Source organism: Rhinatrema bivittatum, chromosome 4 (genome assembly GCF_901001135.1).
Source record: "Rhinatrema bivittatum chromosome 4, aRhiBiv1.1, whole genome shotgun sequence".
NCBI classification, from domain to species: domain Eukaryota; kingdom Metazoa; phylum Chordata; class Amphibia; order Gymnophiona; family Rhinatrematidae; genus Rhinatrema; species Rhinatrema bivittatum.
In genome coordinates, this window is record NC_042618.1 from 84,248,605 (window position 1) to 84,254,604 (window position 6,000).

Consider the following 6,000-nt stretch of genomic DNA (forward strand, 5'->3'; position numbering starts at 1 on the left):
CACACCCCGTCATTCCTCACTCATCTCCCCTATCCATGCCCAACCCTTAGCCGTTCCTCCCACACCGCCCTAATAACTCGGCTCCCCTCACCATCCGTCTCTGCTTCCACACCCCGTCATTCCTCACTCATCTCCCCTATCCATGCCCAACCCTTAGCCGTTCCTCCCACACTGCCCTAATAACTCAGCTCCCCTCACCATCCGTCTCCGCTTCCACACCCCGTCATTCCTCACTCATCTCCCCTATCCATGCCCAACCCTTAGCCGTTCCTCCCACACTGCCCTAATAACTCGGCTCCCCTCACCATCCGTCTCTGCTTCCACACCCCGTCATTCCTCACTCATCTCCCCTATCCATGCCCAACCCTTAGCCGTTCCTCCCACACTGCCCTAATAACTCGGCTCCCCTCACCATCCGTCTCTGCTTCCACACCCCGTCATTCCTCACTCATCTCCCCTATCCATGCCCAACCCTTAGCCGTTCCTCCCACACTGCACTAATAACTTGGCTCCCCCCACCATCCGTCTCCGCTTCCACACCCCGTCATTCCTCACTCATCTCCCCTATCCATGCCCAACCCTTAGCCGTTCCTCCAACACTGCCCTATAACTCTGCTCCCCTCACCATCAGTCTCTGCTTCCACACCCTCCATCATCCTACAGCTCTTCCCAGACTCCCCTAATCCCATCCAGCCTGATGGGTGCTGCTTCCCAGGCTAATAATCACCACTCTTTCACGTGAAAAGGAGCCAAGGGCAAGGGGGGGAACCAGCTAAGGAGGCCAATTGTTAATCTACTTGCAGTGTGAATCCTTCACAGGAGATTATCTTTGGAAGTATTTTTATTTCAAATAATTGCCTTAGGAAAGCAAAAACTGAGTAAATCTCAGTTCGGAGGGAGTGCTGAGTGCAGACCTTTCAGCTGCTGGTACTGGTTCTTCCATCCACCACTCCACTCTCTTTTAATTTGATACCCCCCCTGCCAGTTAGAGTTAGGAGGAAAATCTTAAAACAGGCGTCAATTAGCAATTTTGAACAACATACAATTAACTCCAACTTTAGTGACTGTTTTGCAAGAAGTACCTCCGAAAGACATTTGCAAAACTGTGGCATGGTCATCGGTGAATAAGAACATAAGAACATGCCATACTGGGTCAGACCAAGGGTCCATCAAGCCCAGCATCCTGTTTCCAACAGTGGCCAATCCAGGCTACAAGAACCTGGCAATTACCCAAACACTAAGTCTATCCCATGCTACTGATGCCAGTAATAGCTGCTTGGACAGTCCGACGTCCTCTGATAGTGCAGAAGGTCGGGCAGTACTGGATCACATACGCTCGCAGTAGTCTACTCTCCATGGTGGAGTCTGGGTTGCTTACACAGTAAACACTCTGGGGCAACCCTCGGCTTGGGACAACTGAAAAATATGTAGAAAGGTAGGGTAAACGTCCATGCTCTAGGCAGACAAAAAAAAAAAAAAAAAAAAGATTGCGGTGACTTCTGAGGCAACATCCACACGTGAATTCCCACTAAAGCTCTACTAGCTTGTGGGTCGACACAGTAAAGTGCGCGGGAGAGCACCCACTCAGGCCATTCTCCTGTGCGCGCGATTCACTATGCAAATTAGGCCTGGCGGTAAAAACAGGCAAAAGGAGGCGCTAGGGACTCTAGCGCGTCCCTAGCGCCTCCTTTTGGACCGGAGCGGTGACTGTCAGCGGGTTTGACAGCCGATGCTCAATTTTGCTGGTGTCGGTTCTCGAGCCCGCTGACAGCCACGGGTTCGGAAACCGGACGCCAGCAAAATTAAGCGTCCGGTTTTCGACCCGCGAACCGCGGGCCGACTTCAAAATTTTTTTTTTTTTTTTAACTTTTGGAAAGTTTCAGGACCTCTGACTTAATATCGCCATGATATTAAGTCGGAGGGTGCACAGAAAAGCAGTTTCCCGGTGCTTGGCTGCACATTTTGTTTTCTGAACCACGCGGGAATACCTAATAGGACCATCCACATGCATTTGCATGTTGCGGGCGCTATTAGGTTCGGGGGGTTGGACGCGCGTTTTCGGCCCCTTACTGAATAAGGGGTAATGCTAGCGAATCGAAAACGCGCATCCAATAGAGGGTCCATCCAATAGAGGGTTAACAGTCCGTCGGAGCACACTGTACTGTATTGGCCCGTTGGAGAGATAAGTCCATTTGGTGCCGCCGGATGACATCACAGATCGTGCCTGATTCAGCCTTGAGAAAAAGCTTGCCAGTGAGATTCCTAAGATGCACTCTGACCCCTTCTTTCCTTTCAGTTAATTCCACTGGCATGAAACCGATTTCTATGAAGTTGCTGTTTCAGAATGGAGCCTGAAAACGTAATCCAAAACGTTCTCACCAGTGATGAAACGTCTCTCACCCACTGCTTCCCTGCCCAGATCCTCCCTATGTCGTTGGTACCACATGTACCACGACAGCCAGCTCCTCCCCAGCACTATCTAAAATCCTATCTAGGTGACAGGTGAGGTCCGCCACCTTCGCACCAGGTAGGCAAGTTACCAGGCGATCCTCACGCCCACCCGCCACCCAGCTATCTATATTCCTAATAATCGAATCACCAACTATGACGGCCGACCTAACCCTTCCCTCCTGGGCAGTAGGCCTTGGGGAGATATCCTCAGTGCGAAAGGACAATGCATCACCTGGAGAGCAGGTCCTTGCTACAGGATCCTTTCCTGCTGCACCCGGTTGATGCTCTCCCATCATGAGACCACCTTCCTCCAAGGCAGCACCAGGGCTGCCAGTCTGAAGTTGGGACTTGGCTACTATGTCCCTGAAGGTCTCATCTATATACCTCTCTGTCTGCCTCAGCTCCTCCAGGTCTGCCACTCTAGCCTCCAGAGATCGGACTCGTTCTCTGAGAGCCAGGAGCTCTTTGCATCGCATGCACATGTACAACTTCTCACCGGTGGGTAAAAAATCATACATGTGACACTCGATGCAAAAGACTGGGAAGCCCCCCTCTTGCTGCTGGACTGCTTCCTGTATCATCATTCTGTTGATTTGTCATAGATTTAAAATGTCTAAGGAAGCAGGGATATAAAGCTAACCTAAAAGTACTTTTAGTCTGTGGATTTATTTTATATTTGTCTGGCAAAGACCCTCAAACACTACAATTAATCTCCCTAGGTCTTCCTAGTTACTCATCTTATTGATTCTTGTTTTGAATTAAATTCCTTCTCTATAAAATCTGCAACAAATTACTCCTACCAAACACAATTACCATGTAACATCAAAACAAGTAACCCAAATACAAACAGATAAGGGCTAGTAAAGAGATGAGGTATAGCAAGGTAAATGGACAGCGTAGAGGTGCGCTCTGCTGGGTAATGTATGCAGGTGAGCCCACCGGTCCTCTTCTGCTGCAAGGTTCTGAGGCTGTGGAGCCTGACATCTAGATCACTCGTGGTGACCTCTGGAGTCCTCTCCCGGGGGATGCTGGGTAATGTATAAGAACATAAGAAAATGCCATACTGGGTCAGACCAAGGGTCCATCAAGCCCAGCATCCTGTTTCCAACAGTGGCCAATCCAGGCCATAAGAACCTGGCAAGTACCCAAAAACTAAGTCTATTCCATGTAACCATTGCTAATGGCAGTGGCTATTCTCTAAGTGAACTTAATAGCAGGTAATGGACTTCTCCTCCAAGAACTTATCCAATCCTTTTTTAAACACAGCTATACTAACTGCAGTGACCACATCCCCTGGTAACAAATTCCAGAGTTTAATTGTGCGTTGAGTAAAAAAGAACTTTCTCCAATTAGTTTTAAATGTGCCCCATGCTAACTTCATGGAGTGTCCCCTAGTCTTTCTACTATCCGAAAGAGTAAATAACCAATTCACATCTACCCGTTCTAGACCTCTCATGATTTTAAACACCTCTATCATATCCCCCCTCAGTCGTCTCTTCTCCAAGCTGAAAAGTCCTAACCTCTTTAGTCTTTCCTCATAGGGAAGCTGTTCCATTCCCCTTATCATTTTGGTAGCCCTTCTCTGTACCTTCTCCATCGCAATTATATCTTTTTTGAGATGCGGCGACCAGAACTGTACACAGTATTCAAGGTGTGGTCTCACCATGGAGCGATACAGAGGCATTATGACATTTTCCGTTTTATTCACCATTCCCTTTCTAATAATTCCCAACATTCTGTTTGCTTTTTTGACTGCCGCAGCACACTGAACCGATTTCAATGTGTTATCCACTATGACGCCTAGATCTCTTTCTTGGGTTGTAGCACCTAATATGGAACCCAACATTGTGTAATTATAGCATGGGTTATTTTTCCCTATATGCATTACCTTGCACTTATCCACATTAAATTTCATCTGCCATTTGGATGCCCAATTTTCCAGCCTCACAAGGTCTTCCTGCAATTTATCACAATCTGCTTGTGCTTTAACTACTCTGAACAATTTTGTGTCATCTGCAAATTTGATTATCTCACTCGTCGTATTTCTTTCCAGATCATTTATAAATATATTGAAAAGTAAGGGTCCCAATACAGATCCCTGAGGCACTCCACTGTCCACTCCCTTCCACTGAGAAAATTGCCCATTTAATCCTACTCTCTGTTTCCTGTCTTTTAGCCAGTTTGCAATCCACGAAAGGACATCGCCACCTATCCCATGACTTTTTACTTTTCCTAGAAGCCTCTCATGAGGAACTTTGTCAAACGCCTTCTGAAAATCCAAGTATACTATATCTACCGGTTCACCTTTATCCACATGTTTATTAACTCCTTCAAAAAAGTGAAGCAGATTTGTGAGGCAAGACTTGCCTTGGGTAAAGCCATGCTGACTTTGTTCCATTAAACCATGTCTTTCTATATGTTCTGTGATTTTGATTTTTAGAACAGATGCAGATGAGCCTTCCGGTCCTCTTCTGCTGCAAGGGGTGTGGGGCCCTCTGGAAGCTGGAGCTATGGAGTTTGAAGCCTGAATCTCTCAGTGACCTCTGGCCTCCTCTCCCGGGGGATGCTGGGTAATGTATGCAGATGAGCCTTCCGGTCCTCTTCTGCTGCAAGGAGTGTGGGGCCCTCTGGAAGCTGGAGCTATGGACTTTGAAGCCTGAATCTCTCAGTGACCTCTGGCCTCCTCTCCCGGGGGATGCTGGGTAATGTATGCAGATGAGCCTTCCGGTCCTCTCCTGCTGCAAGGGGTGTGGGGGCCTCTGGAAGCTGGGGCTATGGAGTTTGAAGCCTGAATCTCTCAGTGACCTCTGGCTTCCTCTCCCGGGGGATGCTAGGTAATGTATGCAGGTGAGCCCTCCGGTCCTCTTCTGCTGCAAGGAGTTGCTGCTGTAGGGCCAGGCCAGGAGCACGGCAGTAGCAACACTCGGCTGCCTAAGCAGTTTTACATTGCCAATACCTAAATCCAGGCCTGGTTTGGCCTCCCACGCCGCCTCTCCTCCTGTTTTGAATAAGGATTCTTTTAAAATCTATCGACCTTTCCTGAACAGTTATTCACCATGGCCTCCTCTCTGGCTTCAAACTGGGTGAAGAAGAGCCCGATAACGTTACTGGCATGACAATTTTACATTGCTGCCAAAGTACTAACGAGAAAACATTATAAACTGTTAAAAACAAAAATGAAAACCGCAAGAAGCCAGACTCTGTATGCAGTGCAACACTGGAGACACAGAAACAGCAATGCATTTCCTCTTGTGCCTTGCAAGAATCAAAGAGATCAGAACTGCTCATTTCCCAAAGCTGAGAGAGAGATTCCAAGACTTCCCACAAAATAACGAGCAGGGAAAACTCTCAATAATCCAGAGAAGAAACAGTGGCGAGAGCAGCAGGAAGATTTGTGGGAACCTGCCGGAAGGCTGTAAAGGAAACCTGACCAGGGACAGCACGGACCAAAACCAGAAGCTGAGACCTGTCCCTGGTGCTGTACTTTCCATAACCCGCACTTTACTTGACTTATTGTCTGCATCCTTCTATTTCTAGTCTGAGATCACT